Source organism: Nannospalax galili, unplaced genomic scaffold (genome assembly GCF_000622305.1).
Source record: "Nannospalax galili isolate Female #2095 unplaced genomic scaffold, S.galili_v1.0 scaffold54, whole genome shotgun sequence".
Lineage (NCBI taxonomy): Eukaryota > Metazoa > Chordata > Mammalia > Rodentia > Spalacidae > Nannospalax > Nannospalax galili.
In genome coordinates, this window is record NW_008341028.1 from 2,281,842 (window position 1) to 2,294,462 (window position 12,621).

Here is a 12,621-nt window from a genome sequence, read left to right on the forward strand (position 1 = left end):
GAATAAAAATATTTTTGAAAAAGAATGTAAAACTGAATGGAGATGCTCAGGATGCAGTTGAGAAGAGAGATTGCATTTGGCAGTGTTAACCCAAGGAAACAGCTCATGGGAAGCATCCATGCTGTCATGCCATGCTCACCAGGATGTTTCTGTCTGTCTAGATGCCTGACACAAAGATCCCTGTTGAGCAGGGATCTTCAACATGGTAAGCACATCTCCCAAGATCTGTCTACTTCTTTGGAAAGTGTATTTACTACTATTATTGATTCAAGGTATATTAGAGCTAAATCTTCCTTAACAATAGCTCTTGAACATAAAAGCATTTCTTGATAATCATATGCTATACGTAATTGTGCCCAGCACATAATCTATCTTCTGTTATTGTAGCAAGTTTCATAGATCAGAGTGCACTGTTCTGGCTTTGCTCACTGTATGGCAGAAGGACATGAGAAGCCTCACAGCCTCTCACTTTCATTATCAGAAGTACCTTCAATTCATGATTCTTTGCAGGAAGTTTTTCAAGATATTTGTGGGTTTTGTTTAGTTTGAATTTGATGATATCATAAAACATATTAATGTAAGAAGACATCATAGACGAGTCATGTGTGAATTCATTTGGTATGCCAAATGCAGCCAGTCTGAATGCACATACCTGAAGTCATGTCCTTTGACCCACTACTCTCATACTCCATATAGAGAGGGTGACATAAGACTATCTGAGGCATCAAGTTTGATCTTAGTACCACAAAATAAATAAACAAAAGAAATCTTCCATTAACAACAAAAAGATACACTCTAACTTGAACAACCTCGGGTTGGGCATCATATGTTAGTAAAGCTTCGTTTCCTTCCTATTATTATGTTGCAATGTACAGAAAGTTCTAGTATCGTCTTCCTAACATTCAGTGAAAATCTTTCACACCTATGCAAAGGCATAGCCTTTGATCCTTGGTGAATCCAAACGTGTTGTTCATCAAGATAATTCTCCAATAGTCCACTAGTAAATCAACACTAAGAAAGACCAGGCCGATCAGGGCTTGCCAACTTCCCAGACTATCTGATAACCCCTGTCACATATAATACAACAGAACACAACACAGCACAGCACAGCACAACACCACACAATACAACTGCAAATTTTCCCTGTTACAGAAGGAAAAGGCCACTGTGCAGACCTGCTGACAGATATCTGGTTCATGATCTGGAGACCAGAGTTGGTCACTGGTCACCAAAATGCCAGCTGGTGCTCAGTGTGCACCGGGTCACTATGGTCTCAATTCCATAAGTCAGGATAGCCTTTGATCATGCCATGTGACAAATTATAATGGTCCGTTAACTATAAAATTGGGGCTATCACAAGCCCACACAGATATTTATAGTTGGTGCATTTTTGACTGGTCACATATTTTAAAGAAATTTTGGAGCATGCTACTAAGATGGAAAACTGGGGCTAGGGTCTCCTCAGACCAGTCACTGCTTCCTGAATTAGCTGGGTTTCCTTCAATCACCCTCGATGAGTGCCCTGGTCTTCTTCCTAGGTAACATTCCCAACCACTGGGCTGTTCAAAGGCAGTCTGAGCCACTAAGCCTTTCTTGTCTCTTATAAAGTGATTTTCCCACCTCTATACTTTTATAACACTTTGTACCCTGAACAGCTTTTATTACCTTTTTGTGACTTTCTTTCTCCCTTATTCAAAGGTAAACTCCTTAAAAGTAAAGACCACGCTTTATATTCTCCCAAACACAGAGTACAGTGCCTTGAAAAGCAGATGTACAGGAGGAACTGGTTAGAGGAACGTAACATCAAGCTTTGAGGCTCCTGACGCTCTTTCCTACTGCTTTCTTTTCAGACTATTAAACAGCTAAAATTTTGGTTAATGCTGTAAAAGATCAAATTATCAAGCATATAAGTGTCTTCAAAAAAATCTTTAAAAAAGCGAATTGTCTGTCAATTTGAGTGAGAATTCAAATTTCATTCACATTTGCCAAAAAGACAGTTTGATAATTTCAGAGAAAAAGTCTTATAAAATATGCTTTTAAAAGTCACCCAAAATACTTTGGCATCAAAATGGGCCTTACATGATGGCTGTCTGATGAATGAAAGGTAAAGTAATTAGAACTATTTGATGGCCTTTGAAATACAAGCTTCAAAACTAGAGGAGAGCATTGCCCTGTGCACCAGGTAGGTAATGACAGACTAAACTTGGAAAGCCCCAGAGGTAATGGGAGTGCTTGGAGATTTGCTTTATGTTTTTAAAATGGAAGTTTATTGTTGAAGCTGGCAGAACCAGGTGACCTCATCACTGGAGAGGTTAGCTGTAGGAGGGGGGTCTCCCCCAAAGATGGCGCAGCAGGGCAAGGCATTGAGCTCATGTTTGCCTTAGACTTATTAATTCAGAATCCTTGTGTAGAAGAAACATGGTCAAGCTGCTCCAGTTTGATTGCAGGCTTCCATAGGCTTTGAATAATTTAAAAGGAGTCAATTCATCAAATGCAGAGGGTAGAGACAGCTGCAGTTGGGAAAATGCTTGCTGTAACTACTTTATCAATGATCATGCTCTTGGTACTGTGTTAAGGATAAACTGTACCACGTAAGACTGATGGTGTAAATGGACAGGAGAAGGCCCATCAGCAAGGATGTCATCTTCAATATCATCTTCAGAAGTATCTTCACAGATTTAAAAGCTAATCAACTCCTTGATCTCCTGACAGAAACTCCCTTGTAACATTTCCATACAGAGGTAGAAGAGGATGGATCCACACACCACAAGCCTGAAACTCCCAATATTTAAAGGCAGGTGTTTAAGTGACTTCCCCACTCCCCATGATATAAAACATCTATTATTCTAGCACAGAAAGATGGTAAGAGAAAAAGTTTGATTTTTCATGCCAGAATTCTCTTAGAAAAATGGCTTGGCTATGACTATTTCTTTTATTGCTATTACCAAAGCACTTATATCTTATAGTATTTCCCTGCTTGTTTTTCTCTTTCCTCTTTAAAAGCAGTCTTCTTCCTCTGAAATCAGTGGGGGAAGTCCGTAAGGTGAATCTTTCCTATCTATGAAAGCCATTAGAATAAGTCATCTTAATTCACTGATTCATTTTATCTATTTTGACCAAGCATTCAAACACTGCTGCCAACCAAAGCAGCTTTCCAACAGGCAGATCACTGATTGGAGAGAATTACTAAGATGTCATCTTTCCCCCAAATTAACCTTTGGGTCAATACATGGGGGCTGGGGGCATGGGAATGTGTGTGAAAAGGTGCAGACTTATCTGAGTCTTGTGACTAATGTCTAAACAGAATCTGAGTCTTTGGGCCTGATTAGCCGGATAGGTTCTCTTGTTCTGCTTAGTGCCTTTTGGTTTATATTTTGAGTGATAGTAAGCAAGATGTGCCTGGTAAACCCTCAAAAAGAGATTAGAAAAGGCATGGGCAAAGAACAAAGGGTCCTTATACAGGGCTAACGAACAAGGGCACCAGGAACAGACCCTGAATGCTGTTGCCTGGGTAGGTTCGGAGTTGGAAATCCCCCATGGAAAGTTAAGCCTGGATCCATTTTTTCCTTATTTTGCAGACTTCTTATTAGTGCCATAAATTAAGGAGACCACTTCAGAAGAAATCAGCACAGAACAATTGATTCCTTGACTCTCTACGCACTCCTCCCCACTCTTTCATCATTGAAGGCTTTCTTTGTCTCTCTTGATTCTTGTCCGATGTCGTACTTAGTGCACCTGGTATACTGTTGAGTACTGTAGTCTCAAAAAATAGTTTGAGTTTGGATATGTAGTATGCTATTATTCCTGAAGGCAAAACTCAGAATGTAAAAGGCTATCTGATAAAGCTCTACAACAACTGTATTTTTTTCAATGCATATTTTTACTGAATTTTTGTGTATTTCATAAAGTACATCTTAATCGTATTTAGACCCCCTCCCCTGTCTACATTCCCCATATCCCACCCGCCAGTTTTCATGCATTCTGACATATATGCTAAGGCTTATAGCGTCATTTGTTTACCTGGATGTCCCTTGGTATGAGTTCATTCATTAGAGCCTGTTCAACCTATCTAGTATCACTCTCTTAAAGAAGATCAACTCTCTCTCACCCAGCATTGATCAGCTGCCAATAGTTCCTTGGCTAAGGCTGGGGCCTCCTGTCCATTTTCTCAGTTCTGTGCTGGATTTTTGTATGCTTGAGTTTGCATGGGTCTTGTGCGTGTTTTCACCATTACTATAAGTTCATATGAGCAAGTTCCCAGAAGCCTAGAAGAAATAATTTTATCTTTGTACTATTTTCCTTGCATTGTAATGTTTATCATTTTACAGTACCCAGTGTAAAATTAATACAGCATTTTAGAATGCCTAGGCCTTGTACAAACAGATATACCTGGATTGTATGAATGACTGAATATTGACAATCAATCAATTTTATTCTGACTGAATAAAAAAGAAGATCCCATAAAGTAAAATGTCCCCATTGTCATCAAGTTCTCAAGTGTTTCTGAATTCTACAGCATGTCACTGTTTGATAGCACCATAGAAACAGGAACTTCTCCATAGGGAGCTTTGACATCTGTGAGGGTTCTGTGCCCTGAGGACTTAGGGCTCCAAGAAGCAGAACAGGCTTACTGGCAAACTCCATATGCCCTGAATAGGGGATCCAGAGCCTAACCCCTACTTGACTGTATAACTGACTCACTATGTAACCCTGAATCAGCTGTTCACTTGTGTGTTTTCATGATTTCAATTGTATAAAGCAGAGGCAGGAGATGGATAGGAAAATTCTGGTAAAACTCTCTGAAATCTCCACTCAAAAAATGCGGTTAAAAGATAATTATATACCAGTAGATTTTCCCAAGGAAATTATGCAAGCAGGGAAAAATTGCAGTCAAGAAATACTGTATGATGCCAATTAGTTCATAACATATTCAAAGTGGAAAATATAATGTTCCCCTTTCTCTCACATTAGTGAGTAAAGGGATTTTTAATGTTTCACAGTCTAAATAAGCTGTGGGTCTTTTTCAAAAGGAAATTTTGGGGGTGGAGTAGAGAGATGGTCAGTGGTTAAGAGCACTGACTGGTCTTGCAAAGGACCCAGGTTTGGTTCCCAGCACCCACATGGCAGCTAACAACTGTCCATAACTCCAGTTCCAGATAATCTGACACCCTCTTCTGACCTCCACAGGCATTGCACGCAAGGGTACACTTACATAAATGTGGGCAAAACACTTATACAAATAAAATAAAAAATAAATAAATGAAATTAAAGGGAGATACTGAATTAAAAGAACTTCAGGAAAGCCTTTTGTACATGATATCTGACCTTAGTCATATGAACCTTCCAGCATTATAGTTCCTAGAACAAACAGCAATCATTAAAGAAGCTAATATCTGATACCTTCATCCGAATACTGAAGAATAGTCATTTCAGTTTTTTAAGATCAAGAATCCAGTAAAGGGACCTGGGATATAGCTCAGTTGGTAGCATGCTTATCTAGTATGCACAAAGCTCTGGGTTTGCTCTCCAGCACGGCATAATGGCACATGTCTGTAATCCCAGGATTCTGAAGGTAGGGGCCTTCAAGGTCATCCTAGGTTACATAGTGAGTTAAAGTTCCATGAGGTCCTGTCTCAGAAAAAAATAGCCAATGTATATATAAATTTCCTTGAAGAGAAGATAGTCTGTCTCACTCCTTGTTAAGCAATAGAGGGCTGTCACTCACATAAGCGACATTTTTGTCAGAGCGAGTAGTTGATTGTCACTTCCATGGTCCTGTACCCACATGGTGCCATCCTTAGTACAGTCCTCTGATGTAGTAGCGTTCACTTTTTCACTGAGTCAGCACTTGTGACATGTTGGTATCTTCTCCCCAAACTGTTTGGCTTTCTGCACAAGTATGCTTACTCATTTTGGTGAAAGTCAAGATGGCCCACAAGGCCTTGGTCAGTATGCTGGATGTGGGGGGCTATAAAGGAGCAGGAATGATGGCTCCATGACTTTTAATTATGACGTTTTGGGAGCTCTCAAAGTAAATTACAGGACAGTTCTTGTCCTTTGGTGACCTCTGCACCTATTCTGCCCCTTATGTTGTTCTAACTTGATTTATCTCCTTCTATGTTTAGGACTTTTTTATATGTCATGGGTATTAATAAAGCTGATATGAATCATACAATTGGAAGGAGTTCTTGAAACTCTATTCGGGAACTTTATTTGCTATCTAAAATCTGCAGATAAAGCAATACACTTCTTGCTGAAATAGCTTTAGAAATATTCACTTGTCATGAAGACTTGAATTATCTTATTAATGAAACAGAACTTTTTCTACTAACTGATCTTTTTAATATATATTTTGATTGAAAGTTTGTGCACTTCATACAATATATCTTAATCATATTTAGATACCCTACTCTCCTATCTGTACCCACCATATTTTATATATTCTGTCATATATGTTAAGGCCTATCGAGTGAGGTTTGTGTGCCCATATGCCCTTCTATGTGAGTTCATCAACTATTCTCCCTTAAAGAAGGTCAACTCTTCCTCACCCAGCAGTGATCAGCTGCCAAGAGTTCCTCAGCTAAAATTAGGGCTTTTTACCTATTTCCCAAGTTCTATGCTGGGTTTTTATGTGGGTTGAGTTTGCATGGGTCTTGTGAATGCTGTTACCATTGCTGCAAGTTCATATGATCAAGTTACCAGAAACCAGGAAAATTCTGTTTCCTGTGGTTATCCATCACCCCAGTCTCTTACAATCTTTCTGCCCCCTCTTCCACAATAGTCTTTGGTTCTTGGGTGGGTGAGGTTTAATATAGGATTTCAACCTGGAAAACTCGATCTCCTTGTGGTCATTCACCACCCCTGGCTCTTACAATATTTCCACCCCATCTTCCACAATGGTCCCTGAATCCTGAGTGACTGAGGTTTAATAAAGGAGTCCTATACCAGAACACACATTCTGCAGTCTCTTATTCATTACATTTTGGCCAGTTGTGACTTTCTGTGTTAATCACCCTCTGTTGCATAAGGAAGCTTCTCTGGTGAGAGTTGAGAGATGCAGTAATATTCTCTCTACCCTTTATCCTACTATGTTCTGTGAGTCTTAGGTATAGAGGTTCCATTGTAGATATGTCACTTAGGGTTGGGCATCTCATACACCCTTATTCTCTGTGTTGATGAGTTATGGAATTCTGTAATAGTCTCCATCTGTTGCAAAAAGAAGCTTCCTTGATGAGAGGTGAGAAGTATACTTGTCTGTAAATATAAAGATACATATCTAGCGAACAGCAAGAAATTACATTTGTCCAGGAATGTAACAGACATAGGTTTTTCTGTAGAATCTATGACCCCTCGAACCATGTGTATGTGGCTATGTTTACAGTACCACACATGAGTTCCCTTTCCTTGAGCAGGTTTTAAGCTCAATTAGATAGCTCTTGATTACCCCCAAGATAAAAGTGCTACTGCTGCACCAATAGAGATAGTTTGTTGTGCTAGTCATTGTCGTAGTTACTGGGCTTTCCATGTGAGGTTGAACCATTGATTTGATTTTCTCCCTTAGCAGGTTGCATAGTATCCTGATACTATGAGAGCTAGTCTTCAGGGAGGAGGCTTCCAGGTCAGTTCCAGCTCCATTACTGATGACTAATCTTTAAGATGGAAATTCATAGCTAATTCTCATTCCCAAATTCTCTCTAGTGTGTAGCCAGACATGGCACCCAGATCCCATTTGCTACCCAAATATCCAGGTTTTCAATACCACAGCTTCAAAATCACAGTTAAGCTTGAGTCTAACACACCCTTCCCACCATGTGGTATGTGTTGTTTACACATGGCTTAGACCCTCTTGTTTCTCTGTTCCATTCTTGCTATAATACTTAGAAAAGCCTCTCACTGCAGGGAGGCCCACTGTTCCTCAGAACTGGCCATAACATGAATACTGATCTCTCTTTTGCAGTTAGTTCCAAGGTAGGGGACTTTCTTCCTTTAAGTCTTTGTGTTCCAACAAAGACTAAACTTTAGCTTGTAAAATATTTCAGCAAAAGTTCAGATATTAAGGAAGGAAGATGAAATTCTGGGACAGAAAAGCTGAGACTTTGGGTCCACAGACCCCCACCTTCTCTTCAAAGATTCTTACCATCAGGCTTGTAGTGCAGCTCCCAGTCCATGCCACCTCCCCCTCCCATCACATCTTGTGAATATCCTTTCTTCCCGCCACCTCAGAAGAAAGGCAGTAGCTGAACCTCCCTCTGTGGTGAGATATTCTTGGTGAGCCTACCAAGCCTCAGGAACTGTGGTTCTAGTCATGCTTGTCTTTCCACAGTCCTTAGGTCAAAGTACAGATGTTCTGGAAACAACTGCAAACAGTCGCATACGCAAAACTACACTAGGCACCAGCTTGTGGAAAAGTGTCCTCAGAACCAAGAAACAGGCCTAGAAATCCTGGAACATTCATTCTCCCCACCAGACAACTACATTTCCCAGACAGAAGTTTGGCTCCGTCTTGCCCCCCAAATTTATATCATCAGTTAGAATCCTTCACTTCTCAGTCTAAAACGTCTGTGTTCAGGTTAACAGTGAATTCACGTGTCCCTCTAGAACAGTGAGGGAGTATTTGATTTACATTTTTGTAAATAAATGGCAGACTCAAGTGGTTTTCCCAGACCAAAAGCAATGATTTTCCTCTGAGGTGAATTTGTGTCCCCACCCTTAGAGACTAGAAATTGCCTGCAGATTTGAATGTTTCACTCTTTTCCCAGCTACTAAAGATCAAGTTTCTAACAATATCTTGGGGCCAATGCCAGCTAGGGTAACCCATGGCATGTCTGTAGAGTTATGAATAGCATGTCTATTTTAGGGTCTTTACTAACCGCAGTCTACACGCCCATGGCATTGTGGGCTCAGACAACCTGTATCACCTGGCAGGTTCTTAGATGCGTAAATCCCAACCCACTGAATGAGGAATGCTGGAGGTGGAGCCCAGTAATGTATGTGTCAGCAAACCCTGCAGACAAGTCTGACCACAGGCACACAGGGTTCAGCAGACAGATTCACCAGAAAGACGAATATGATATCCTCTGTGTGCCCTTGGATTCACTCCAGACCTCACAAACTGCACCCAAAGATGCTTCATTACTCTTGTTAATGTTAAGTAATAAGTGAATGAAGATTATGAGAAAAAGCCATTGAACAAAACCCAAGGCCAAGGGGAGCAAGGCTGAGAAAGCAGGGAGGGGACTCGGCTGGCTACCATCTCTGCCCTGGGAGAGCAGCGTCAGAGTGCCTGCTTTTGTTGAACTTGGCTGCCCTCCATTGCCCAAAGTGGACTTTTAGCAGGCGAATTCCCTAGGTATCTGTTCTGTTCTTCCCTTCACTTACATGAGGTGACTCTAGGAAGCCCTTGGCACTGCCTAGAAACCCCAAGTCACACAAATAAGACATGAAGTGAGGACTCTGGCCTAGCCAGTCTCCCCAGGAAATTTGAGTGCTAGCCACCCGCAGCTTACCCAGAATGCAGAAGTCCTAAGCCTGGACTGAGCTGCCCTGTTTCCTGCTCTGCCCATGGAGGCCTATACAATTTCTCAGGCTGGCCCAGGAGAGAGCCTTACTCACAGACCTCAAGGTGATAGATAACTGATGGGCAAACTGTGGGGCTGGGATGGGAACACAGCCAGGCTGAACAAATAGTGGAGACCTCCATTTACTGTCTCAGACCCTGAAAATATTAAAGATATGCCAGAAATTATTTTCAGTTCACTGGCCTATGTGGTATACAGGAAGACCTCATGCAGGTTTATGGCATACAGAGAGATGAACTGAGTCTGCATCATGAGATGCTTACAACCTAGTGGTAAATAGCAGAGAGTCACACTGCAGCTTCCACACACAGCATGTCTATCAACCCCAAGATGACTGTGGAGACAGTCTCAGGTGAAAATCTCAAGAGGTGGGGATTTTAACCTTAAACAATCTAAGGCAGCTCCTGGAACACATGACCTTATGGTAGATGTCTGTACTGCTTGCCAATCTAAACTCTCCTCTAGTCTCAGGAGCCACCCCAGGAATTCCTGTCCTTACCTGACATAAAATAGTAAGCTGTTCCTTAAAGCCAGTGCCTTCCTCTGGACCTAGAAATCTATCTCACCTCAGAGGGGAGTTTGGAAGGGCCAGCCAAGGGTGAGGCTTCCTGGTGATCACTGCATTGTTCTGTGGTTCTCTGCTGGTAGAGGAAGAAAATTATTCTTCCATGCTATATTTAAAATGAAACTCATCTCCCCAGAATGCTTTTACCATGTGCAAGAGTCACCTTGTAACCAAAAAAACATTCTTCACAATGCACTGGTATCTGAAACTGTCTAGAAAAAATTTTCTTCCCACACCAGAGGACCATAAACGAAGTGAGCTAATTCAAGGTCAACAAACTGCAGGCCTGGAACCAAACCTAACTCATCATCTGTTTTTGTAAATAAAGTTTTATTAGAATGTATATACAGCCATCCATTTAAAAGTAGCAGAATTCATGGTTGCAACACAGACTGTATGTCCCACAAAGTCTAAAACATTTGTAGGAAACCCTGCCAGTCTCTCTCATCCAAAGCCAATAACTGAGCAAAAAGAAAGATCCTCGAACCCTGACCCACACTCATCTCGGCCCAAATTGTTTCACTTAGAGCTCAAGGTTGGAGAATTTTATAGCTTTAAACAAATGAAATACAGAAGATGAGGCAGAAAAAAGTATCAGCTATTCCTGGAAGAAAAAAAAAAATGAACAGAAGGTTCAAATAAAGATGTTCTAGTGAAAGGGCCACTTCCAGTGGTGGGGACAAATGTAAAGGAACCAAAAGAACAACAGGTATCTACCGCTACTCCTGGGACCCAAATGGCAAGACAGGAAGGAATGCTACTGCCCAGAAGAGGCCTGGACAGAAAGCAACTTCTAATCTTCTGGGAGTTGGGAACACCCCAAGTTCCTCTTCTACCCTCCCACAGCCTTCTGGTACCTCTACTGTTGGATGATCCTAACTAGAAATCAGAGAACAAGAGGGCAAGGTGGTGCAGTCAGCCCAGGCTGTCAATGTCCTGAGGCCAGAAGGGCAGAGACAAGATGGGGCACATGACAGACCCAAAAAATAACATGAGCAAAACATTAGAATATCTGATGAGAATTTTCTTTGGGGGTTCTGGGGACCCAACGCAGGGTCTAAGATGCCAGGTGAGAGTTCTACCACTGATTCACATCCCCAACTTGCTGATTAGGGTGCCTATTGCAAATAGCAGAGCCTCACTCAAACTGTCTTACATAATGAGAAAATGTATCCACTCACATTACAGGGAGACTTCAGAGTGGACTGATGGAGCTCTTGTATTCATCAAAGAGCTCTGTATGTTTTCATCTTCCTATTCTATCATGCCAAGAAGGTCAACTTGACTCTAAGGCTAGTTTACCAATTACTATAAAGAAAGTATGCCTCTGGGCCTGGAGAGATGTCTCAGCTGGTAAGATCATTGACTGCTCTTGCAGAGGACCTGGGTTCAGTTCCCAGCACCCACATAGCAGCTGACAATCATCTGTAACTCCAGTTCCAGAAGATCTGACGCCCTCTTCTGGCCTCCTCAGGCATTGCATGATATGGGTACTCTTGCTTACTTGCAGGCAAAACACTCATACACATAAAATAAATAAATAATTTTTTTTAAAGTATGCCTCTTTAGTGACAGAAAGAATGAAGGAGAGAGAGGATGCAGTAGTAAGGGTGGAAAGATGACATCTGGGCATGATGTGACCATAGCACTCTTGAACTCATAGCAACTGTGATTATCTGCTCAAGATCTGCACAAGATTGGCCTGGCCAGGATCCTGTTATGAAGTAGAGAGAAGCTCACTCCTTTTGCCTGATGATTCATATGTAGTTAGTGGTTGCTGGGGGAGGGAAAGACATTTACTTCAGTGGTATAACCACTGGTAGGGCAACCAGGCTCCTCTAAGCAACTCCTCACCCATCCTTCTGTAAGCAACCCTAATGAAACTAACAAGGTCATCTAAAAAAATAATAATAATGTAGAAGGGGGAATAGTTGGAAAGAGGAAAGGGATCAGCAGAAATGGGAGTACAAAGAGAGTGTTGTATGGACTTGTCCTCTGCCTGGCAAGCTAGACTGGCAAATAGTGGACCCATGCCTTCTTCTCAAGCTGGGGTTCACCCGCTTGCTCTTGCCACAAATGAACTTTCCGTAAGAGGAGAGGGGCAGAGAGAGTCAGTCATACCTTCCATCCAACCAGCTGGCCTGAGTGGTACATGGGGGTGGGACTAAGGATAGGGACTGGGGAAGTGAGACAGGAGGGATGGCCTTCGCCGTCTTGGACAGCTTGTCACAAAGTCCCTGTCATAATGCAGAGGGAAGATCACCCATGCCCACACTTCTGTAAGTAACCCCCTCACCCATTGATCTCTACAGAAGCCCAATAAATTCTTTGGTTCTCCAAACTGTAGTTTGAAGAAATTATACTTTGTTTTGTTGTAAGGACATGGGAGGAGGGGGCCAGATGCCACGTGTGCCTCCCAGAAGGAATTTTATCAACAGAGGGCAGTAGGGGTACCCTGTATTCATGTATGAAAATGCA

At 41.7% G+C, this 12,621-nt stretch overlaps 1 long non-coding RNA gene across 1 annotated transcript in view; it reads right to left on the reverse strand.

The window, feature by feature from the left end:
- LOC115070917 overlaps positions 1 to 10,219 on the reverse strand; it is a 32,176-nt gene extending 21,957 nt beyond the window's left edge. The window contains exon 1 of the long non-coding RNA XR_003850018.1: positions 10,145 to 10,219. This is a non-coding gene — a long non-coding RNA (uncharacterized LOC115070917). The remainder of the gene's footprint in view (positions 1 to 10,144) is intronic.
- Positions 10,220 to 12,621: the final 2,402 nt, after the last annotated feature.